Source organism: Oryctolagus cuniculus, chromosome 4 (genome assembly GCF_964237555.1).
Source record: "Oryctolagus cuniculus chromosome 4, mOryCun1.1, whole genome shotgun sequence".
Taxonomy (NCBI): domain Eukaryota; kingdom Metazoa; phylum Chordata; class Mammalia; order Lagomorpha; family Leporidae; genus Oryctolagus; species Oryctolagus cuniculus.
In genome coordinates this window covers 70,492,784-70,518,613 of record NC_091435.1, presented here as the reverse complement: position 1 = coordinate 70,518,613, position 25,830 = coordinate 70,492,784, and the positions used below count along the sequence as shown (strand labels likewise).

The window sequence follows — 25,830 nt, the reverse complement described above, 5'->3', positions numbered from 1 at the left end:
CAGTTTTTTGAGTCACCACCTGCTCCCTCTTAGGGTGTGCATAAGCAGGAAGCTGGATCAGAAGTGGAAGTGGGACTCAAACCCAGGGACTCTGATAAAGGATTCAAGTTGTCCAAGTAGTGTCTTAACTGTTGTACCAAATGTGCACCCCAGATTTTGTATCTTTTTGTTGTAGCGGTTTCAAACCTATACATAAGGAGAAAGAACATCATTGTGAACCCTCATGAGTTTCTCACTTTGCTTCAGTAATTAACAGCTCATAGAAAATCTTGTTAGACATAGTTATATCATAGAACTGGAAATAAGCTAGATGTTCAGTTCCAGAGAATTGGTTAAGTATATAGCATGATATATCCACTAGATAGAATTCTTGAGCCATTAAAATGTTTGTTGGGGCTGGTGTTTGGCCTAGCAGATAAGATGCCAGTCAGGACAGCTGCATCCCATATTGCAGTATCTGGGTTCAGGTCCTGATTCCAGCTTCATGCTAATGCAGACCCTGGGAGGCAATGGTGATGGCTCAAGTAAGTGGATTCCTGCCACCAATGTGAGAGACCTAGTTTGAGTTTCTGGCTCCTAGCTCTAGCCCCAACACAGCCCCAGCTGTTGCAGGCATTTGAGGAGTAAAACAGCAAATGGGAGCACTCTCTCTCCCTCAATCTCTCTTTTTCTCTCTCTGCTTCTCAAATTGAAAAAAAAAATTGTGAGGAGTTTATAAAAGCATGACTATTTATAAGACATTAAATTAAAAGGCATATGATATAGTCACAATCATTTTTTAAAATAATAGGTTTAAAAAATAGTAGCTAAATATTGGAAATCTAAGATTTTTTGATTTTTTTATCTTACTGCTTTTCTATATTTTCTAAATTGTATAATAATGAGCATATTTTATTAGAGAAAAGTTAATATTTCCTTAATATTCAGAAAAATACATAATTATATTCATATATGGAGAGTTTACCTACCTGAATTCATTATGGAAATTAAATTTACATAATAGAATATCCCAAGCAACAGAATTTTATCTTCTTTTAATGATCAAAGATTTTTTAATTTTATTAACATTAAATTTTGATGTATAGCACTATAAATTTATATGCATATCTAGTTTTATTAGAATATACTTACCATAACTCAAACTTTTCTAAATGATTCAGGTCATCATTTTGAACTCTAATTGTATTATGTTTTGTTTCCACTGATGCTGATGAGGGTATGGAAGTATAAAAATAATACTAAGAATTTGAATATTATATTGTTGTTTCCAAGCTGTTCCATGTGGCCATGTGGCATTAACCTTTTGATCTTTATTATTATTATTATTATTATTATTATTATTATTATTTTGAGAGACACTTGTTCATACCCAAAATGCCTGGGGCAAGCCAAAGCCAGATGCCCAGAATTCAATTCAAGTCTTGCAAGTGGGTGGGAGGGGCTCAACTGCTTGAGCCAATACCTGCTACCCCTCTAGAGTACACATAAGCAGGAAGCTGGAATAAGGAGCCAGAACTAGAAGCAGAGCCCGGGTATTCCAATATGAAACTGGAGTATCTTATGCAGCTCAACTGTTAGGCTAAATGTTTGTCCCTGGACTCCTTATTCTATAAGATTATTTATTTCTGGGCCGGCGCCGTGGCTCACTAGGCTAATCCTCCGCCTTGCAGCGCAGGCACACCGGGTTCTAGTCCCGGTCGGGGCGCCAGATTCTGTCCCGGTTGCCCCTCTTCCAGGCCAGCTCTCTGCTGTGGCCAGGGAGTGCAGTGGAGGATGGCCCAAGTACTTGGGCCCTGCACCCCATGGGAGACCAGGAGAAGCACCTGGCTCCTGGCTTCGGATCAGCGCAGTGCGCCGGCCGCGGCGCGCTGGCCACGGCGGCCATTGGAGGGTGAACCAATGGCAAAAGGAAGACTTTTCTCTCTGTCTCTCTCTCTCACTGTCTACTCTGCCTGTCAAAAAAAAAAAAAAGATTATTTATTTCTGGGCTTATTTACCCATGGGCTACTGTAATATTTTTAGCTCTCATATCCTCCTTTATAGTTTGTATTTCTCTTCCTTAGCTATCAAATTACCTCTTGTTGCATAAGCCTCTAAGATCCTCATTCCTTCTGTGATGCATTACTTCTAATCTGCACTGAACAAGGAAGACAAACAACTATGTTTAGGTTGTATGCAACTTCCATGCGTTAACTCATTGACTTTACACATCTTTGTGTAGTCAGCACTCGAGAGGATATACAGATAAATAAAAACACAAATCCTGCCCTCAGAGAAGTTACAATCTGGAAACAGAGATGAGACAGAATCCACCCTGGAAAAGGCTATGCTTTATACAAGTAGTGCAGATAGAAGACTCCTGTGGTTCAAAGAAAGGCTGAGGGCTTTGCCAGAAGAGGTGACATTGGATTTGGGGCTTGGAAGTCAAGGAGGATTTGAGCACACAGAGGTGGAAGGAAGGAACATTTCTGAAACCATGAGCAAAGCATGGGAGAATTAAATGATAAACCATGCACAAAGAAGTAGTTGAGTTTAACTAGAGCATGGAGTATGTGAAGGTGAGGAGTGGGAAATAAAGTGGTAAAAGTAGATTGAGACCAGAAACTGAAAGGACTTGATTACCAGGCCAAGGAATTTGGACTTTATTCAGTAGACAATGGGGAGCTATTGAAAGTTTTTAGTAGGAGATAACATAATCAGAGCTGTGCCTCTGGAAGATTAATCTGGCAACAGTGCGTAAAATGGATTGGAGTAGGGAGAAATCAGAGGACACAAGATCAGGTAAGGAGACTATCACAATGGTCCACGTAAAAGGCAATGAGGGTGCTAACTGGGGCAGGGGCAGAGGGATTGAAGAGAGCCAGGGCTGATTTACGAGACATGGCAGGAGGAGAATTAGTCTGTTACATTTGGGGAGTAAGGGAGAGGAAGGCACCAAAGACATCTCTATGATTTTGAACCTGAGTGGAGTCATAAACAGAGCCAGAAAGCAGCAGAGCAGAAGCAGGTTTGGGAGTAGAAAGCACAAGTTTAATTTTGAATGCTCCGAGCAGTGATGCTGAGTGTATTCGTGAGATGTCTGCCAGGCTTTTGGAGACATAGGACCTCAGAGCAGCAAAGGCCAGGCTTGGAGATGAAGACTCGGAGTGTCTCTGTCTCACTGGACAGAGAGGCAAGAAGCATTAGAGCTCATCAAATGTCCGCAAAGGATTTATGTGTAGGCTGTTGGAGGCCAATTTTGGCTGTTTGCAGGTCTTTCTCAGTTTCTTTCTGTTCTTAATGCTATCTAGAATGCCACACAAGTAGGTACAGATAAGCGAAGCTTTGTTTTCCTCAAATAAACACACATCAAATACATCCCAAAATGATGAACAATTTGAATTTTGCTATTGGGGTCAATTTCAAATTTTCCATAGTCTTGATCTTCACATCTAAGATATTCCTGTGGGACCTTAGAGAAGTCATTATACCTCTTACCTCTCTGGGACTCAGATTCCTCCAGACTGGTGAAAAAACTGATTAAGGTCTCTGATCCCCAAAACTGACATTGGATCAGAATTGCCAGGCAAATGGAAGGGAGGGAGTCAATGCTCAGGAATCTGTATTTTTTCTGAAACTCCCTACGTGATTCTGATTTACAACCAGAGTTGGAAACTAGTGGGATACATAGATTCCCAAGTCATTCCAGCTCTCACATTTTAAACTTTATCAATATTTCGACAAAATGTGCAATTTTTTTACAACTCACAAGTGAGAAAATGTATCTAAAATGCAAATTTACTGCCAAACTCAGTTCATCTGTAGTGAAGTGCACCCCCCCTTTAAGTTAGGAGAACAGTATATATTTAAAGTATATTTGGAAAGCACTGTAACTGAGAAATCTCCTGTGATGCTAGAAAGTGGGAAGGCCAGGTATGGGGGGAGCAATGGAAGGGGAAGAAAGCCAGGGGATGAGACGCCTGCACACATAAAGTATGCTGTTCACTGACCATGCCTCGGGACTGGCCCACCATGCCAAGGTGACTGTGCTCTGCCTTTGACTTCAGTGCTGTGGCTGCTGGGGTCGAGGTGTGTGGTCCTTGTGCTGGTTCTGAGTATACCTGTCAGACGGTATACACCAGCGTACTTCCCATAGTTCATGGAAATGTGTGTTATAAAAAAATATGCAGAGGTTGCCATGGCATAGTGGGTTAAGCCACTACTTGCCACACTGGCATCCCAGTTCAGAGTGCTGGTTCAAGTCCCGACTGCTCCCTTCTAATGCACCTGGGAAGGCAGCAAATGATGCCCAAGTACTTATGCCCCTGCCACCCATATGAGAGACCTGGATGAAGTTCCTGGCTCCTGACTTTGGCCTGACTCAGACCTAGCTGTTGTGGCTATGTGGGTTATAACCCTCAAAACTATGCATGGATTTCAAAGAAAAATTTCCACTCAAACTTATCATTTGATTCCATTTCCCCACAAACTTTCTGAAGTGCCCTTGTGGAAGCAGGCCTGACACTCCTGTAGGGCAGATAAGCTCTTCTTTAATGGGCATGTTTTCTCTCATATGTTTCACAATTTTACTTTTTTTTTTTTTTTTTTTTTTTTTTTTTTTTTTTTTTTTGACAGGCAGAGTGGACAGTGAGAGAGAGAGACAGAGAGAGAAAGGTCTTCCTTTTGCCGTTGGTTCACCCTCCAATGGCCGCCGCTGCAGCCGGCGCACCGCGCTGATCCGATGGCAGGAGCCAGGATCCAGGTGCTTTTCCTGGTCTCCCATGGGGTGCAGGGCCCAAGCACCTGGGCCATCCTCCACTGCACTCCCTGGCCATAGCAGAGAGCTGGCCTGGAAGAGGGGCAACCGGGACAGAATCCGGCGCCCCGACCGGGACTAGAACCCGGTGTGCCGGCGCCGCAAGGTGGAGGATTAGCCTATTGAGCCACGGCGCCGGCTCACAATTTTACTTTTGTATAGCTCTCAATAGGACATATGTTCTGTTGTTGTTTAATTTATTTGTTTATTTGAAAGGCAGAGCAACAGAGAAAGATGGACATTCAGAGATCTCTTCCTCCTGCTGGTTCATTCCCCAAATAGCCATAACAGCCAGATCTGGGCCAGGCCAAAGCCAGGAGCCAGGAAATATATTCTGGTTTCCCAGAATGGGGCCCAAATACTTGAGTTATCCTGTGCTACCTTCCCAGGAGTAGAAGCAGGAAATTAGATTGGAAGCAGAGTACCTGGGACTTAAACCAGTGCTCCAAAATGGGATGCCAGTTTTGCAGGTGGCTTACTGCTATGCCACAGGCCAGCCATCAGAGGACATGCATTCTGAGGACCTCACAAAACTCAGAGCACATGTTACTGTGCCACACAGAAGGGAAGAGAGAAAGGATTGAGCTAGCAAATTTTGTCTGCACTTTCTGTATTCTCTTTGCCTTCCTTCCTTCTTTGCCTGTGAGCACAGTTTGCTGAACGTCTCAAATTGGCTGAATTAACCTAGATTATAGAAATAGTTTGGAATTAGGAAAATCTAGAAGTTTCCTACCTGTCAACTAATTTTGACATTTCATTTGCTCCACAAGTATTTATTGAGGAGTCACTGTAAATAAGGAATTCTGCTCAGTTTTCAGCTCAGAAATTAGCAACAAATTGTAGTGATTTTGATGCTCACTGGCTACTGCCAAAATTCTAGACATCAGTGCAGAATAGAACCAAGGTAATGATGATGTTAGCACTTTGTATTTATTTGACCCTTAATGGTGTTTTCCCAGAATTATGTTGGGTGCACTCCCCTCCCCTAGGGAAATCCTTCTCCCTCCTCATTTTTATCACCACCCTTAGCTCCACAGTTAACCATTTCCTTTCCCCAGTCAGACTGTGGCTTCTTGACTTCAACTACACTCATTTAGGTAGTCTGATAACCTCATTCAAGAAATTTACTCCATGGTGTGAATGAAGCTTAATCCTTTGGGAGAAACTGGGGATTTTAACCCTCTTGGAAAATTGTATTTTGAAAAGCATCTTACAAGACAATTGTTTCCATTCCCCCTGCAGTTTTTTTAAGATTTATTTATTTATTTGAAAATGAGAGTTACAAAGAGAGAAGGAAAGACAGAGAGAAATGGGTCCTGCATCCTCTGGTTCACTTCCCAAGTGGCCACAGCAGCCATGGCTGCTAGTCAAAAGCTAGGAGCCAGGAGCTTCATCTGTGACACCCAAATACTTGGGCCATCTCAGCTGTCTTCCCAGGGGCATTATTAGAGAGCTGAATCAGAAGTGTAGCATCTGGGACACGAACCAGTGCGCATATGGGATGCTGGTCACATAGTGGCTTACCCACTACGCTACAGTGCCAGTCCCAACAGAAATATTTTTGAGTAGGGCCTTCAGATACATCCTCTTTGCCCTTTATGGCCAACTAAAACTTTATTTACATTTATAAAAGAAGAAAACATGAAATTAGCCAATCAGCCCTTTATCTACCACCACTAACAGCTCTACATCCTGGATGCCCCTATATTTCCAATGCAACCTGACACTCCTGGGTATCAGACACCTGCTGGACACCATCTTCCTTCCTGTTCCCACTCCAGCTCCCAAGTCCTAGCTGCATCTGCTCTTTATAAACTACTACCCTTTGATTTTACCTCCTTAGATTTTTTTTAAATTATTTATTTATTTATTTATTTATTTATTTATTTGAAAGAGAGAGGAAGAGACAGAGAAAGGTCTTCCATCTGCTAGTTCCCTCCCTAAATGGCTGCAGTAGCTGGAGCTGGGCCAATCCAAAGCCAGGAGTCAGGAGCTTCTTCTAGGTCTCCCAGGTGGGCTCAGGGGCCCAAGCACTTGGGCCATCTTCCTCTGCTTTCCCAGGCCATTAGCAGAGAGCTGGATCAGAAGAGGGGCAGCCAGGATAGGAACTGGCACCTATATGGGATGCTGATGCCACAGGTGTAGGCTTAGCCTAGTAGGCCACAGCCCCAGCCCCAGCCCCAACCTCTTTAGATTTTGCCCCTAACCCTCTTGGAGATATGTTAGTAAAGTAGAAGAAGCATAAGCTTTGGAGTCAGATGCACTTACTAAACATGTGACCTTGTGCCAGGTATTTATCATCTCTAAGCCTCTGTTTCTTACTTGTAAATGAAAAGTATTATGAAGGTTAAATACTATGTATGAATGGGATCAGAACATTTTGTTAAGAGGTTGATACATGGAGTTATTAATGTTAATATTATTTATTTTCTCTACTGCCCTCAACAACTTTGTTTTCAATTCCTGCTACTGAGTCTACCTTGGAGGACCTGATTGTGCTGGTCAGGACTAGTTTTGTGAACATGACTTTTTCAGATACATCTAACGCACAAAGCAGATATGGGTGGAGACCACATGTATTCTGAACAAAGATTTAGGACATAATTTTATAAATACAGGCATATTTGTGGACATAATAAAAAGCAAGATTTGAAACCAGATCTGTTCCAGGAAATCAGAGGCTTGTGGCTCCTACCTATTCTTAGAATTCTATATGCTGGACAGGGATGAAGTTCACAGACACAGGGTAGTTCTAAATGTAAAATTGAGAATGTGATCTCTGTGATAACTCATCATATAAGAAATCAAAGTTGATTGCACAGAATATTGTCTATATTTCATAGAGGTAGTTTTCCCTCCTAATGGAGAACTTATCAACTTTGGAGACATGTCTGGGTTTGCATGTAGATGCTACCACTAAAAATTCATGCATAAAGAAGGGCTTAGTGACCAGCATTGTGGCATAGTGGGTAAAACTACCACTTGCAATGCCGGCATACCATATGGGTGCCAATTCATGTTCCAGCTGCTCCACTTCAGCTAAACTCTCTGCTAATGGCCTGGAAAAGCAGCAAATGATGACACAAGTGCATGGGTACCTGCCACCCAACATGGGAGACCCAACGAAGCTCTTGGCTCCTAGATTTTGGCCTGTGTCCTGGCCATTGCGGCCACTTGGAGAGTGGATGGAAGATCTCTCTGTATCACTCTGACCTTCAAATAAATAAATAAATCTTAAACAAGAACAAAAAATACAGGCTTAATTGCCTTTATCAAATTGCTCAGTTTATTTGAATCTCAGTTTCCTTATCAGTAACAGATTAATGATACCCGTCTTGCAAACATATTATGAAGATTAAAAAATATGTATAAAATCTGCATACTGTTTGATCTAAATAAATACATTTCCTGGAAATCTAGAGCCAGGTTTCTCTTCAAGATGAAAAAAGAACTGAAATTATGCCCACTTTCCACATATAACCAAGCTCTATATTTAAAAAACAAACAAAAACCTATCTAACTACTATAGAACATGGAAATAAACATTTTCCACATTTAAATTAAAAAAATTTTTTTTAAATGTAATTTATTTTTGTGAAAAGCAGAAAGACAGAGACAGACAGAAAGACACTGTTCCTATCCACTGATTCACTCCCTAAATGCCCACAACAGCCAGAACTGGGCCAGACTGACACCTGAAGCCAGGAACTGAATCTGCATGTCCCACATGGGTGGCAAGGACTCAGCTACTTGAGCCATCACCTGCTGCCTCCCAAGGTGTACATTAGCAGGAAGCTGAAGTCTAGAGAAAACCGAGGAGTTGAACCCAGGTATTCCAATGTGGGATGAGGACATTTTAACTACCACACTAAACATCTCCTCCTACATTTACATTTTTTAATGGAAATTTGTCCAGGAAGTATATCCAGATAGGCGTTTTAGATATAAATTAAGTATTCTTTCAGCATTGATTTCTAAAAAGGAAGCTTTTAACGGATTCCTGATGTACTTTAACAGTATAGCAGTGTCTTTTGTTATTATGTAAGGGAAACATAGGGTAATCTGAGGCTCTGTCATAAATTTTTCTAAAAACCCATAAGAAATGATCATCCAACATTTTATGGAGAAATACAGAGGCACTTAGTGAAACCTCACTAAAAAGCGACTCCTTATTTTGATATATTTAATGATTAATTTCTAAGTAGAAATATTGCTTTTATCTAAATAAATCTTGAGCATTTTAGATAAGTTGAGAAATTGTATGTTGAGTGTTTTTTGTTTCTTATTTCTAATGAATCAGTAATTTTGACCTTCGTTCCATATGCCTCTTTAATTTATGGTGAATAAAGTAATACTGATTTCTCAAAAATTAATACACAATCTCAAGCCACCAAGTTTCCAAATGATGATATTTCCAATGGCAAAGGAAACAACATGCTGTCCATGCAGTTAGTGATTTGAAGCAATTTGAACATCATGATGGGGGGGGGGGAATTCAAGCAGTGTTATAATTAAAGGTCTGTTGATTCTTCAGTTTAAATGCCATTGTTGAAAGATTTTTCACTCAGATGTCAAAGTCTGTGGCCAGCCAAAACTTGGCATGCTAGAACTCAGCCCAGGAAAACATTGTGTTCCACAGATTTAAAAACCAAAATCTGTTAAGAACAGAAATGTTGGGCTTGGGCTGATTTCTCATGAATCAGAACCAGAACATAGCCAAATACCACCTCCTCTTTAGGAAAGGAAGTAGTGCAGGTGGATGTTAATGGGAAACGTTTTTTCAGATAGAGAATGAAGGGAAATTATCATTAGATGTCATCATGCAGTGCACTGGGTTAAAGTTTTGTACCATTAAAGCATGTTTCCTTGAAAAAGTTCACAACATTTTAAAGTTTCTTCTACTTAATTCTTTGTGGGTATTCAGTGGAGAGCAGTATTGACCCCTTGTCCACGATTTGTTCATTGAGGTTCAGTTTCTCCACATTGTCTCCCTTATTACTAAGAACACGTGAGGCAAAACTTTATGTACTGAACTCACTACCTAAGAGTATATACTCAAGTACCATGTTCCCCTCTCTTTAATTTGAAGATTACAAACCAGTAGCTTGTGAGCTGCATCTAGTTGCTAGCCCGCATAATTTATTTATTTATTTATTTATTTTCAGTCCTTAGGGTATTTTAAAATAATTTAAGACAATCTTTAGCAATAAATAGATTTCTCAAAAAAATTTCCAGATTTTTTCTGCTTCTCTTGAAAAATTGGAGCTCTGGCACAGTAGACCTGCTTCTACACGTGGCACCGATTCTGGAACTGAGTAGCAGCTGCTCCCTTCATACTAGCCATGTTCTCTGCAGTTTTAAAAAGTCCCCAACACCCCATATTTTATGCTACTCCCACTTCACTCATTTACGCTACCACCCTGGCTCTTAGAGGCATTTGACTTTTCTTTCATTGCTTGTGGTAGTTTTATTAAGTTTCCTTGCTTTTCTTGCTTGTGGTATGAAGTGTAAAAGCTTCCAAAGATGTCTTTTCAATAAATAATAGCATCGCAATGGCTGTGCACAATGATGCTCAACAAAGCATTGTTGAAAATGTAAAAATCAGAACGCAGCCAAAATGTCCAAAAATAGGAGATTGCTTAAATATATGTTGACATATCCATAGAATAGAATACTGTGCATGATGAAAAAATATGTCTTGAAAGAATGCAGGTTGCAAAACAATGTATACAACAGGATTTCTTTTTTGTAGGAGACAATATATTTATATGAGAGCATTTCCAAAAGTTTATGGAAAATGAGAATAAAAAATAAGGTGATTTTCATGCAAAAAATTTGAAATCCATGCATATTTTTGATAATATGAATACATATTTTCTATGAACTTTATTAAAGACCTTCCTACAGTGGTGTCTCAGGGTAGTACCAGAAAAATATATCCATGAACATAAACATATATAACTGGGTTAATAAATAAGTCCAGGTGCTGGCTTTTGTAGGTCCTCTTCTACATGGTTGCCCTACTCCATTTTAAGCCAATAGTTGAAACACATCCTGAGGCTACTTTTCAATTCTCCATCTAAAACTGATTATCCTTCTTGCCTCTATTCTTTAGAGAATATAATCAAGAATAAGATTTCCATAATTGTTTTAAATACTTGAAAAAGTATTCTTGCTGGTCTACATGCTAGACTGTCACAGAAGCAAAGCAAGAGAAGCAAGTCTGTGAGTTGGTTTGTTCTTCTAAGGCACATTTTGTTGACACCAAAAATTATTCAAAATTAAAAAAAAAACTTCAGATGTAGAAGTTACACACAAATATGCAATTTATGTGAACACAAAAATTCTTAGGGCTAGAAGTGAAACTTATCACACAGGAATGAACTTTGTGCCAACCATAGTAAGCAAAGCTTCCAGGTAGAAACCGTCAAAGCTATATGCAAATTTCCTCTTCCCAGCACTTAGCACATTGCCTGGCAGATAGCAAAAACTCAGAAAATACTTATTGAACAAAGTACAAATAAATTAACACTACCATAAAGAAATGATTAACCTGCATATCAAAAAGTCAGATGTCTTTTAAATAAAAAAAAAAAAAAACACAAGAAAATTTGGATTTTACTGACTACTGTTAAATGTTCCAGATAGAGTTTGCTTTTGAGTTAATGATACCATAATTTTTTCCTAGAGAAAAATATGTATTTGTGTGATTGTGTGCAAGCATGCGTTTAGGCCAGCATGAAAAGAAGTCAGAGATGGTGCTTTTGAAGACGAGTGTGGTATTGAAGGTGCTAGCTCTCTTCCTCTAGCAGGGCTAGCTCTGTAGTTTATGATTTGACTGGAACATCCCTCTCCACTTCTTGAAGCATTCCCCACCTCTCAACACCAGAGCATCTGTTCTCATGGTTCTCTGGTTCGTCCGAATGGCCTTCTTGCTCCTTCATCTGTTTTCCCTTCATAGGCCCACCAAATATGTTTGCTTTTCCGTCTTCCCTCCCTGCATTCTTGAAATCAGTGGGCAGTTTCATGGAACCCATACAACTGCAACTAGGTGTTCTGATCACCTCTGTGAAAATCTGAATATCTGTCCCTGGCCTCTGGGATCATCAGTTTCCTATTGCTGACTGGAGATTTACACCAAGATATTCTACCCCAACATCTCAAACTTTAAACAGTCAAATGGACCCAAACATACTTTATGACTTCCTACTCCCATGCTTTGGTTCATTTTCTATCCATTGCCCAAAGCCTATCTCTTCAGTTTCTAATTGTCATAATTTTCCCCATACTACAAAATATATTTAAAACACTGCCTTCTTCAGGTGACTTTTTTCAGTTTCCACTGTCAAATGATATTCCTCACATCACTGAACCCTACAGAGTTGTGTTAGTAGCCCTTTATGGCATTCACCTGATTTTGAATTGCATTTTTTGTTTGATGGTGCTGACTTTCTCCCAAAATCTAAAAATCAGGCTTATTACTTCTTTCTTATCTTTGTAGCAACTATATAGAGCTTAGGTCCCAGCAGAGTTCTTTCTTCACAGCAGGTACTTACTAAATATATATTGAATTTAATTGGATTTATGTCTTGCTGGTTGTATGGGTGTCACAATTTGAGAGACAGAAGAAGTCCACCTACCCAAAGTGTCTCCTTCATTTTCTAGTCCACAATACCTTCTTTGGGGATATTTTCTGCTAGAGTTGGAAAGGTTTGCAGGTCCTTTTCTTCTACAGAAGGTGAACTATCATCAAGATAATGTGCAAGTTCTGCAACTTCTAAGATCTAATCACTTTCCCGTAAAAGAGACCAGGGTCTTAAAAAGAATACATCTAGGGGGCTAATGCTGTGGCGTAGCAGGCAAATCCACTGCCTGCATTGCCAGTATCCCAAATGAGTGGCAGTTCAAGTCCCAGTTGCTCCACTTCTGATTCAGCTCTCTGCTAATGTGCCTGGGAAAGCAGCTGAAGACGGCCCAATTGCTTGGGTCCCTGTACCCAAGCCACCATGTGGGAGACCCGGATGAAGCTCCTGGCTCCTGGTTTCCATGTGGCCCAGCCTTGTCTGTTGCGACCATTTGGGGAGTGTACCAGAGGATGGAAGATCTCTATCTATCCCCTCTTCTCCCATAACTCTGCATTTCAAATAAATAAATATTTTTTAAAAAAAAGATTTTAAAAAAAGATTTTATTTATTTATTTATTTGAGAGGTAGAGTTACAGACAGGGAGAGGGGGAGAAAGAAAGAGAAAGGTATTCTATCTGCTGGTTCACTCCTCAAATAGCCACAAAAGCTAGAGCTGGGTCAATCTGAAGCCAGAATCCAGGAACTGCTTCCAGGTCTCCCACATGGATGCAGGAGCCCAAGCACGTGGGCCATTTTCTGCTTTCTCAGGCCATAATCAGAGAGCTGGATCAGAAGAGGAGCAGCTGGGACTCGAACCAGCACCAATGTGGGATGCCAGTGCCATAGGCAGAGGCTTAACCTTACTACACCATAGTGCCAGCCCCTCACATTGCTTCTTGACAAATTAGATTCCAGAACCAAACTTCAAAGATGCCAGGAGCCCTGTTTCAGAAGAATGGTGGGAGTGGCAGCTAATAATTTCAACCTGTTGATAATTAGGTATAATAGTGAAATGTTAAAATATGTACCATTAATGAAAACCAAGCCTAATACTCACCAAACTATGGCTAAATTCTTAATCTAGAACAAACTTACCAACCAGGCCAGGTTTCTTTTTTTCTAACCATGGAAATAATTAATTATCCTAATCCATGTGTTTCACAGTTGGTCATTTTTTTTAAGTACAAGAATTTACTGGAAACAAAAAGTCCTTTCTAGTTAGTCCTATTTGAAGGACTGGAGGTGAAGGGTTGAGTGGAGAAGGAAAAACAAAGGGAAAAAAGAAAAAGGAAAAACAACCCAGTCTTGGAAATATCTACAAACACCAGGATATTCGGATCTCAAAGAAACAGCACCTTGTAATGCACCTTCTCACATTTAGTCCTGTCCTTGTAGTGCTGTGATGTGGCACTTAATGCTCCAGGGGACCTGGAGCAAGTGTTAGAAATACAACCAAAAGTCTCATGAAAATGAGCCTCTTACCGGTGAGTGAGCTGGTCTGCCATGGCCTCAGGAAATCCCCCCAGCTATGCGCGTCCTTTTTATCCACTACATCCTCTGACTCAAAGGGAAACCTCACTTCACCTCCTTGACCAGAATTGAGCAGACATTGATTTGGTTACCCGGTGCTCTATTTATTCATTTATTACTCTCCATCATTTGTATTCCACTAGAACAAAAGAATGCATCTTTTCTCAGCATCAATTTAACTTTAAGGATGTGCCAATGTGTGCTTGTCGGAATGTGCATATTTACGTTGATGTAATTGTATGGGCAGCTTACTTTAATTTAAAATATTTTGCTTCAAAACTGTAGTACTTGGAGCCTCATCGTCACCATCACAGTGCACAAGGACCCTACTTGACACATTAGCTGAATTCCTAAAAATGTTTCACATAAAGTGAACCTTTTAAAAGAGAATCATGTTTTTCTATTCACTGCTATAATTAGTCAGTTTAAGTGTCACGGGGGAAAAATAAGTGGCCCAATGCATACTTTTTTAATAAAAAGTAAGAATCACAACTTTCACCTCAGTGATAATGATGCATTTACCTATGGACACTTTATATGCATTAATTGCCACCAAGAAAAGCCAATATGTAGTGAATCCAATTAAACTACAGACAGTTTGGAAGCAAATGCTCTGTGTAAACCACTGAAATAGAGGTGGTGGGAACTTCAGAGAAGCATAAGTCAGGGCTTGTCCTCAGGGAGGTTATCATCTAGCTAAGGATGCACAACAGGAAAGCTGGAGTTGTAGATACAATTAAAGATTTAAATAATGGCTCAAGATATTCACATATATTCTTTGCATAATTACATTAATGATTTCTAGTAAAATATACTGCACAGTTCATTTTCCTTCCATTTAGAGGACTTACTGATTGGGAACCACAACTCTTGCAGTACTTAAATAGCAACAATGTATGAGCCTTTCACCTGAACTCAACTCATAGGTTGGTTTAAACAAAGTTTAGGCAAATTGAGCAATAATAATTTGCTTTGTGATAGAATACCCTGTTGTTTTAAACATTGAAAACATAGTCGTTTTGCTACAAACTTCTCTTCAGGAATGCTTGTTGAACTAATGAACAATGCTAAGTAGATTTTTGGTATTAAACAAACAAGGAATAGCCTCTGAAGGTAAATGCCCACTCTCTCAATGCCAGCATTGGACACCATGCTTTCTTCAATTTTATAATACTGAACTTGTTCCTTCTTAGCAAATATGTTCAAAGTTGAGTTGGCCAGAAAGAAACCATGATAAATTCTGCCGCTTGGTCTTTTCAATGCAAAACTGATTGTGATCAAAATAGAGTACATGTAGGAAATTAAAGGATACAGCATAGCATCCCTTAGTTATAACCAAACCAAGGGATTAGTGTAAATTCAGAGGGAAACCATGGAGGTATGTACAAATTGTTTAGCCTAACAGTGAAAATGCCAGTCGTGACACTAGTTAAGTTTCCTGCATCCTACTTGGAAGTACCTGGATTCAATTCTAAGCTCTGGCTCCTGATTCCAGTTTCCTGCTAATGCAGACCCTGGAAGGCAGTGTCAAAGACTCAGGTAATTGTGTTCCTGCCATCTACATGGAAGACATGGATTAAGTTCCCAGTCCCAGCATTGGACTCAACTGTTGTGGGTATTTGGGGTGAACTAACGAATAAAACTCTGTGTGTGTGTGTGTGTGTGTGTGTGTCTTTCCTGCCTCTCAGATTGAGGAAAAAAAATGGAAATTAAAAAAATAATATCAAGCAAATGGTATCCTAAGCTTACAAAGCACTTTAGATACCTCATGTATTTTGACCTTCAGAACAAGCTTTCACTTTGGTAAGGTACATATTAGGCTATTTTACAAATGAAAAATCTGTGAAGTTTAAAAGGATAGATGACTTGCTTAAAGACACAGAGCTCTTAAAAAGGTACAACTGCTTCCCCTGGGATGCACACATTTGACTGGCTCACAGGAAACAGCAACCTAAATGGAATCTTAGCCATAGCCGAACTGCTCTGTAAGACTCAAGGCACAGGAGAGTTGCCAAAATGTTCTGTGTAGACTTTAATCCTCAGGAGATGGAAGACCCCCAGGCCAAAAATCACGCACTCCATAATTTCATGCCAGAATGTAAAGAGATGTAAATACCTCTTATGAGATTTTCTTCCCATTATCAAAGTTCTCAGTAGATACTGTGAATCTTCACTACTCAGATATTGAGTAAAATCCTGATGCTTTTCCATGAAAATAATGGTTGTGTTTAATCTGAGTGTCTCAGAGTTCTTTTAAACCTACTAAGAGATTTGACTTCAGTATCTAAAAAGATCTCAATCCTGATCTAGAAAATCCTTCCCACTGACAAGGACTCATGTCTTTGCCATTGAAAATTATGTGAATATAATCAGTTGTCATTAAGAGGGCTTCCTGGGAAGTCTTGCTTGTTTAAAGATGGTTTGGAAATGAGAGAGATCATGGGCCTCTTTACTAAAACTGAATGGCACTAGAATTTGATAAAAAAAAAAAAAAAACTGTGGTTCTGGATCCTGCAACCACAGACCTTGGCAAAATACTGACAGAAACCAAGCTATCACTGAATTTCAGTACCTAATAGGAAGAGTTCCAGATCAAGAAATCCAGCACTCAGTTTTGGAGACAATGTCAGTGTGTCCTCCATTAACACCTCAGATTTCCAGGCTTCATCCTAGAGTATCTGGAGCTTCTTAAACTTTTTTTGCTATGATTATCTGTGAGCCTCAGTTAACATGAACAATCAAGACAATATCCCCAAAACCTTGGCCCTAGGAGACTTGCGATCTGAATGGATATGTCTTCCATAATAATAATAATGCTGAGGGTATAGCATGTTTCAATATTCATGATCTTATTAAGTTTTACATTAGCCTCTTGCATAGACAGAGCAATTATAATAATAATTATTATTATTGTTATTATTCCTATCTTCTAAATGAGGAGACAAATAGACTAGGAAAATGATCAAAGGTCATATAGCTGGCTAGTGACAGGTCAGTAGTTGTGCTCAGGTCAGTAGGTGATCCTGCTCGGAGTACAACATATTTTTCTTTTTTCTTGCCTTTTTTTTAAGATTTATTTTATTTATTTGAAAGGCAGAGTAACAAAGAGAGACACAGAGAAATGGAGAGATCTTCCATCCACTGGTTCATTCCCCAAATGGCCACAATGACCAGGACTGGGCCAGGCCGAAGCCTGGAGCCAGGAGCTTCTTTTGGGTCTCCCATGTGGGTACAGGGGCCCAAGCACTTGGGCCATCCTCTGTTGTTTTCCCAGGTGCATTAGCAGGGAGCTTATTGGAAGTGGAGCATCAAGGATTGGAACCAGTACCCATAAGGGATGCTGGCCCTGCAGGCAGTGGTTTAACCAACTGCCACAATGCTGGCCTCCGGCATATTTTTTACTAGCCTTTCCAAGTCCCACAGATTTACCATAAGACAGCTAGTTGCTCTAAGCTGAGCTGTAGAATCACCTAACACATGAGACCTCCACCTCAGAGCATCTGCTTCAGCAGGTCTGGAGTAAGGCCTCAGATTTGACATTTAGAACTCCTTTGTAGGGAATAGTGATGTTTCTTCTGGCCCAGGAACCACTCTGTTAGGAGCACCGTCCTACAGGATGTTTGCAGTCATGCAACAGCACTGACACATTAAAACAAGGTAGTTTTTTTTTTTCCTTTTTAATTGTGAAGTATGTTTTTACTAAAAAAAATTTATTTATTTATTCATTCTATCCATTTGAAAGACCAAGAGACACAGACAGACAGACACACAGATCTCCCATCCACTAATTAATTCACCCAAATGTCTACAACAGCCTGACTTGAACCAGGCTGAAGCCATGACCTGGGAACTGAGTCCAGATCTCTCATGTGGATGGCAGGAACCCAACTACCTAACACGTCACCTTCTGTATCTCACTGTGCATATAAGCCGGAAGCTGAAATGGAGAGCAGAGCCAGAACCTGAACCTAGGCACTCTGCTACCAAAGGTGGGCATCCTAACCAGCAGCTTCACCATTGCACTGAACACCCACCCCAAAATAATCATCTAAGAAGAAAATTTGTTTTGCAGATGCTGTCTAATGCTGCTCTGCTTTTCTATTTCTGACCTCCTTTAGGAAAGAGCAGGACAAATGAGGAGAAGGGGCTAGCAAGACAGCACCTCACTGTTTTGAATGAATTCAGATCTTCTGGCACTCAAGGATCAAACTGTGAAACCCTTTGATTTGCTCTGAACAAGAACTACTGTTGTAGATTTTAACTTGGATATTTGATTGCCAGCTTACCAATGAGGTGCTGCTATAACGCTGGACATGGGCTAATGTAATTAGATGTATCTACAAAGCAACTCATTAATTAGCCAGCAATCGGGGCCGGCACTGTGGTGTAGCTGGTAAAGCCACTGCCTATAGCACTTGCTTCCCATGTGGGCACCAGGTCATATCCTGGCTGCTCCACTTCTGATCCAGCTCCAAGCTAATGCACCTGGCAAAGCAGTGGAAGATAACCCAAGAGCTTGGGCCCCTGCATCCACCTGGAAGACATGGAAGAAGCTTCTGGCTCCTGGCTTCGGATTGGCCCAGCTCCAGCTGTTGTCACCATTTGGGGTGTAAACCAGGGGATGGAGGATCTCTCTCTCTCTCTCTCTCTCTCTCTCTCTCTCTCCCTCCCTCCCTCCCTCCCTCCCTCCCTCTCTCCTCTTCTCTTCTCTCTCTCTCTCTCTCCCTCCTTCCCTCCCTCCCTCCACTTCTCTCTCTCTCTCTCTCTCTCTCTATCTCTCTCTCTAACTCTGCCTTTCAGATAAATAAATAAAATATTCTTAAAAAATTAGCCAACAATCTGTATGTAGAATGCTTCATGACAACCTAGAAAGAAGTTTTTTTTTAGATTTATTTATTTACTTGAAAGAGTTACATAGAGAGAAGGAGAGGCAGCGAGAGAGAGAAAGAGAGAGGGCTTCCACCCACTAGTTCATTTCCAGTTGGCTGCAATTGCTGGAGCTGTGCCGATCCGAAGGCAGGAGCCAGTAGCACTTCATCCGGGTCTTCCACGTGGGTGCAGGGACCAAGGACTTGGGCCATCTTCTACTTTCCCAGGCCATAGCAGAGAGCTGGATTGAAAGTGCAGCGGCTGAAACTTGAACCGGAGCCCATTTGGGATGCCAGCACTGCAGGTAGAAGGAAGTTCTCAATAGCAAGAGAGAAATATTCATCTCTGAGTTATACTGGTCACTATTTTCCTGAAGACTGGTAAGGGTTCACATGTGATCCACTGATTTTGAACTCAAATTAAACCTGAAATTATAAAAAAAAAAAAACTAAGAAATACTTCAGTGGTGTTCAAAGATAATGTCCAGATCAAATGCTGATGGGCTCTGCATTTTCCATAGCTGTTATAATGAATTACCATGAGGCTGCTGGTTTAACACAATGAAAATGTATTCTCTTAAAATCCCAAAGGCCAGAAATCTGAAATCAGTTTCACTGTGCTAATGTCAAGGTATTGGTTGGACTGGTTCCTTTTGGAGGCTCTAATGGAGAATTTATTTCTCTGCCTTTTCTCTCCTCTGGTTGCCTCCGCACTCCTTGGCTGATGGCCACTTCCATGCCTAACTCCAGTCTCTTTTTCTTCTGTCTCACATCCCCAACTATTGACTGTGATCCTCCTACCTTCCCTTCACCAAAGCTCTTATGATAACATTTAGAGCCTACCTAGAAAATCCAGGATTTTAAGATTATTAAATTAATCATAATCACAACTCTCCTTTGCTATGTAAGGTAATAGCCACAGGTTCTATGGATTAGGACATGGAGTCTTTTGGAGGGGGGGATATTATTCAGCTGACCACAGCTCTTTGTGGTATGTTTATCAGACTACATAGTATTATGGTACCCCTTTCTCAGAACCAGAATTTAAGATATTATTTAATAAAGTATGTCTCAAAGTGGGGTGACCAGGGCTATGAACCACAGATAAAAGCCCCTTGCAAAGTATGGGTGAAGAAATATTAGACCAGAGACAAACTGTCTTCTAGTACTAGTTTTACTTTTATCAAGTTGTTTGACCTTAAACTTTCCATATAAAATATATCTGCTACTCAACTCTCTGTAAGCTGAGAAAACCAGAGTATTCCCTAAATAATTTTTCCTGTAGAAAATCCATCAGACTCTTCCTATGTGGCAACTATAAGTCAAAAGCTTACTTACCATCTCTACTCTTCAAGATAAACCTTGCCCATTTTTTTAATCCAAAGTTCACCTAAATTCTGAATTTAGAATGTGTTATCCATGGAATTCTTGCTATAAAATTAGTTTTGATGCTATAAAAATTACCCAAACAAATGCTTTTCTCTAGCTGATTCTTAAATATCCTACCCAAAAATATTAATTTAATATAAACATCAAATCACATGTCTTAGGATAATACACACACACACATACACATATATCGCTTTTATATATTGGAAACTTGAGGCACTGAGACAAAAAATTATATTTGGATATGAGAAACTAAGAGGAAGGGTTTCTGTTGCTTCCAGCTTTTCTAAATTATTGTCTACCACCATGAGCAGGTGTGATGCCAGACAATAGATTAATATGCCAAGCAGAGTGTAAAGACCTCGTTCCCAAAGAGCTCCGTCTCAAGGCATGAGTAACAAACTAGAAGACCATCACTGAGACTGATGTCATTATTGCAGGGGTCAAAGAGGTGAGAAGGCTTTCTAAATGTATTTGCTTTGCCTTCTTCTAAGATAAGAGCATAGAACTTGACCACAGATTCTCACAAAGGAACAGGACTGGTTTAATACAAATCTCTCCACAGCAAAGGGATCATCCCAGAAAAACCAACTTTAAATGATAGCTTACAGAGCACCACAAGGAATAATTTTAAGGAAGTTTATAGGAAGGAAGGCTTGGAGGGCTGAACCAGAAAAGGTACATGCAAGTAAATCAAATCATGGCATACACTGAATTACACCATTTATTATAATGTGCAGAGTATGCGTAGAATTTTGAACTGGAAGCTGAGGAACCAAAAGTCTAGATACTCTCATGCACAGTAAATAAATTAACCATTCATTCTCTCATGTTCCATATTCACTATATCTGGTGACTTGTTCATGTCAGTATATACTAAAAATGACTGCTAGCCCATGTTTGTCCATGGATATGCCTACCTATTAGTGCACGTGAATAAAACGTATATATCCTGTGTGGTTTCTTGGGTATCATGTAGACCCAGTGAGTTTTTAGAGGCCAGGGATTCTTTAGGAAGAGGAGAGGGGTTGTGTCTATTTATGACTGTCAAACTTCCCTAAGCTTATTAAATTAGGGTCCTTTGTCCTTTTCTTCTATGGTTTGAAGATTATCCGAGTAATACATTGGGAGATGAAAAAACCTGCCGAATAAGTCAGGGTCTAATAACTGGATTAATAACTGTTGTAAAACCCCTGAGTTCAGTGTACGGTGCCATTCAGGACCTACTCTCATCTTCGACTTTAAAAGATCAGAGTTTTCACTGGTGTTTTCATGCTGGAGACTGCACAGTGTAAGGAAATCAGCTTATCATGAACAGGTCATCAGCTCTGGAAGTATCTGCCCATGAGGAAAAAAAATGATTGGAATCCTGTCACCAAGGAAATGGTTTAAAAATCTGTTTATTTCAGTGCCAGACAAAAATCTTAGCTTCAACTAGTTATCTTTATTTTGCAGTGACTTTAATTCTTTTGCCCATTCGTTCATTTATTACATGGCTACTATATACTGATCATTTAGGGAGAAAAAAAAGCACCATAAATGATGATGGAAATCTTAAATATAACTATATGTTTATGTGTGTTCATATGCTTTTTTGAAGAGCACATTTGTGACAGGAAGTGAAGAATAGCATAGTCCGGGGAAAAATTAAAGAGACACGATGTAATTATCTGAACTGGAATTAAGCCAATTAATAACCCGTGTGCTAACACTACCCTCAAAGTGCTGAAAATGCCGTCAGATATTTAAATGCCCTGGGCGGTCATGGTCAGTGATCATCACCTCAGCCATTTTCAACACCATGCAGGGACTAGGCTTACCCCGGCCTCTGTTAAAGGTTGCACCTGAAGTGAGCTACAGAGAAGGTACAGATTATATCATGTGAGCACCAGGGGTTCTCAAGTGATGGTTCAGATTTTGCTGATTTCTAATAAAAATCAAAATGCTTGTGTTTTGTCCATTTGCTTATTCACTCAAAACAGATTTACTAAATACCGGCTGTGTACCAGTATGTGCCATGGCTGCTGAGGCAGGCTTTAGAGTCACAAGGCCTGGATTTAATTCCTAGCTCCACACTTACTACCTGTGTGATCCTGAGAAAGTTGCATAACCTCCCTGCACCTCAATTTCCTTTTCTATGAAATGGTTACATTGGTAGTACCTAATGCATAGGATTTGGTATTGCAAAAGTGTGATTTTTTTTTTAAATGTAAGGCACTTATCGGAATGCTTAATAATCCAGGAGCCGCCGTGATTATTATGAGCCAGGAAATGCACTAAAGTCTGGGAACAAAGAGATGATCAACTCTCAGATGACCTAAAATCTTTGAAGTTTAGATTCTACAAATTTAGTGTTCTAAAGTTGGTGATATCTACTGGCTACCCTTTCTAATAGAAGTTTGTGTAGTAGACGCTTGCTTTCTTATATGCTTTCATGTCTTGAGCAGGCATCCTTTGAATATGACACACTTGGCACATCCATAATATACAATTTTGTTTATTTATATCCTCAAGTTATGCCTTCCTTGATAGTAACTACCATGTAATGACTAGCTGTGTACTTTTATATATGTTAACCCATGTCATCGTCAAAACGACACCACAGAACCAATATTATCACTTTTTGCAGATACTTTGTACAGCTCTGAGAGTAGCTGTGTCTTCTGTAATGTTAGAGAGCTGTTTGCTCCAAAGTTCATGCCCTTTTTACTCACTTCACAAGCACTTTACTGCTTCGCTCCGCACTCTTCCCTATCAGGTACTTTCAGGTTGGTAGGAGAATCTGCCAGTGTCAAAAACACAGATTTCTCCCCATCCCCCAAATCGATAGACACCGTTTGTCTCAGGCGTGTCACAGCAGCCATTGTTAAAGAGGTTGGTGTGCCAATAAACTCAATTAGTCTGGATGTGACTTCTTGCAGATTAGTTGCTTTTGCATGGGCTCCCAGGTGCCAGACATTTCTTTGAGTTTGCCTCTCTCACCCGTAGAAGCCACTTCATTGCTGAAGCATGACTAAAAGAGCTTTTGCTTTTGTACCCACCATACTTCTTGTTTCAGGACAAGAGATTGAACCTCTCTAGTAACATCTGATGATATTCTTCTCATCGTAAGCACCTCTTTCTCCATTAAAAAAATACCCTTAATTATCTGTTGTCGAGAGGGAGGTCCTTACTAAATATGATCATATATGTCCTCAAAAAGACACCGTCAAATTGTGGGCAGATAATGTAGTTTCCCCTTTCTGTTTTAGAGGCTCATTTTTAATTGAAAAAATATCAAAAAAGTTACTTATTGCTAATCTTCCAGGTAGAAAAATCTCATCAGTGATTTTAAACGACATCCTAAACTGAAAGACTCAATCTCTTTCACCCACAGTGTACCTATATTTTAGAAATGAATTGTGTGAGAAAGCCACATCTTCCCACAAAATGATATAGAGCAGATGATGTTCATAGAGCAAATTATCAACTCCGGGTGAGGTATATGTTGATTAATCCACTAGCCTTCATTCACTTAGAACTGTGGCACCAGCTTTATACCTTGCTGAGATGGGGCCTCTACAACATTATATTTTTCTGCTTATCTCTGAGAAAAAAATTAAGCCCTTAAATCTCTTAAACGTAGCATTCAAAAATGGACAAAAATAAATAAATAGATTCAATGTGTGTTTACATATACATGTGCATGTATATTTCCATTTGGCTATTTAGGCATTTTGAAAAATTGGAGGTTTGTACACTAACTATATAGATGGAGAAATCTTACTATTCTGTACCTGTTGGACCAGAAACCCTAAAGAATTCTGGAGGTTAGCTAACAGGCTGCTGGAGCCCTGAGTTCTAGTGTCAACATTGCTATCGCTTTTGCAATTTATTACTCTGAGTCTCTGGGCCTCAGTTTCCTCATCTGCTGAGTGAGGGAGTGGGGGGATTGATCCCTGGGGCTTTCCCCAGCTCTGCATTCTGTGGGTCTGCAAATCGCCTTTAGTGTCTGCCATCGTCTGCCTTGCCAGCTCTGCTTGTCACAAAGATTAATCCATTTTAACTGTACCTTGGAGTGCACCCGGGAGAGGAGGATGGATGGATTGTTTTGCACCTATTATTGCATCAGAACTTTTGCCTTTTTAGATGAGATCGTGCCGTGCCTAAAACCTGTCTGCCTCTCTGCCCACTGACTTTGTCGGTGCTGATCTCTTGCCACCGTGCCTCTTCTTCCAGCATCCATCTCCCTCCAAGCTCTAGATTCGGCATCCGACTGTACCTGTCTTGTTCTCTGTAGCATCTGTCTGCTGCACTCCGAGACCATCGTTAATAAACTTTCACACATTACACATAAACCCCTAGTATGTTGGCACCTGCACACAAATATCTACGCTTCATAAAACTAAGGGAGAAAACTCCATTTTTTTAAAGGACCTCTATCTAGTGTCATTTGTATGTGCACTTTTTGTTTAGTTGTAAGTTTTAATAGTTCCCCCTTTGAGGATTTGTCAGTACGAGCAGTATTGCTTATCAGAACACACCAACAGTCTTTTTGTAATATTCGCTTTTCCCCTTTGGTTCAGCCGAGCCTGCTGACAGATCATTCAAATTCAATTGTTTTATGTCTAAGCCGAACAGCTAATTAAAGTAGGGATGATTAACCTGACTGGCAGTGTCGCTCTCCCTCTCGCGCTCTCTCTCCCTCTCCCTTTCTCTCTCTCCCTCCCTCCTGTTCCAATCAGTCTTTTTCTCACACACACTCTCTCTCTCTCCTTCCGTGTCTCTCTCTCTCTCTCCCTCTCTCTCTCTCTCCCTCTCTCTCTCCCCCCTCTCAGTCTCTCCCTCCCTCGGTTGGTCTCTCTCTCTCCCTCTCTCTCTCTCTGTCTCTTGCTCTACTGTTTTTTTTTTCTCCCTCTCTCTCTCTCCTAAACGTGGTCTGCTTGCTGATGGCAGAATGGCACTCGGAGATTTGTGCATTGTGTCTGGTTTCCTACGGGCAGGCTGACCCAGTGCCTCCAGGGACTTATCAATAGACCACTCAGAAGAGACACAGACAGGAGAGAGGAGGAGGGGTGGGGGGAGAGAGAGAGAATCAATATCAAGAATAGAAGGAGCTCCGAAGCCATTTTTTTTTTAAAGAAGTATCGGGACTTGGGAGAGGGTGACAAAGAAGGTTTTTCAAAGAGGCAGTGGAGGAGGTTCTCATAAATTTGGAAGGAAACAGTTCCCTGTCTTGGGAAAAGGAGAACTCCTGACTGATTAGCATTCACACCAGGTATGAGATGTTCGCTACCCCTTATCACTGTGTCGCAACCGAGATGGAAAAAACCTTTTTTTTTTTTTTTTAAGGAGACTGAGGGAGCATGTATTTCGCTGTGTTTGTTGTTGGGGGGTAAGAGGGGTGGCGTGAAAAGCTGTGGGCATTTGTGTATGGGAGCAGAAGAATGGAAGCAGTACAACGGGGGGTGGGAAAGAGTATGGAGTATGTTACTGTCTTCCCTGTCTTTGTGCACCCCTGGGGGGTTACCCAAGTTCATTTCTAGCAGGTGGATTTAGACGGGAGTTACTTAACGCTTGACCGCCAGTTTTGAAAAAAAGAAAAAGAAAAAACGCTGCTTCCTATGTCTATTAAAGGAAGCTC

General features: G+C 40.5%; 1 protein-coding gene across 50 annotated transcripts in view; it reads left to right on the top strand.

Moving 5' to 3' along the window:
• Nucleotides 1-25,830, top strand: part of ZBTB20 (zinc finger and BTB domain containing 20) — an 877,267-nt gene that overhangs the window by 722,057 nt on the left and 129,380 nt on the right. Inside the window, exon 1 of one of the 50 annotated variants that reach the window (XM_051859329.2) lies at nucleotides 24,928-25,464. The exons of 47 other annotated variants lie outside the window; for them this stretch is intronic. The gene's annotated coding sequence lies outside the window, so the exon portion shown is untranslated. Of the gene's footprint in view, nucleotides 1-24,927; nucleotides 25,465-25,830 lie in introns of those variants that run through there. 2 more of the 50 variants (XM_051859319.2, XM_051859323.2) reach the window with 2 other exon arrangements.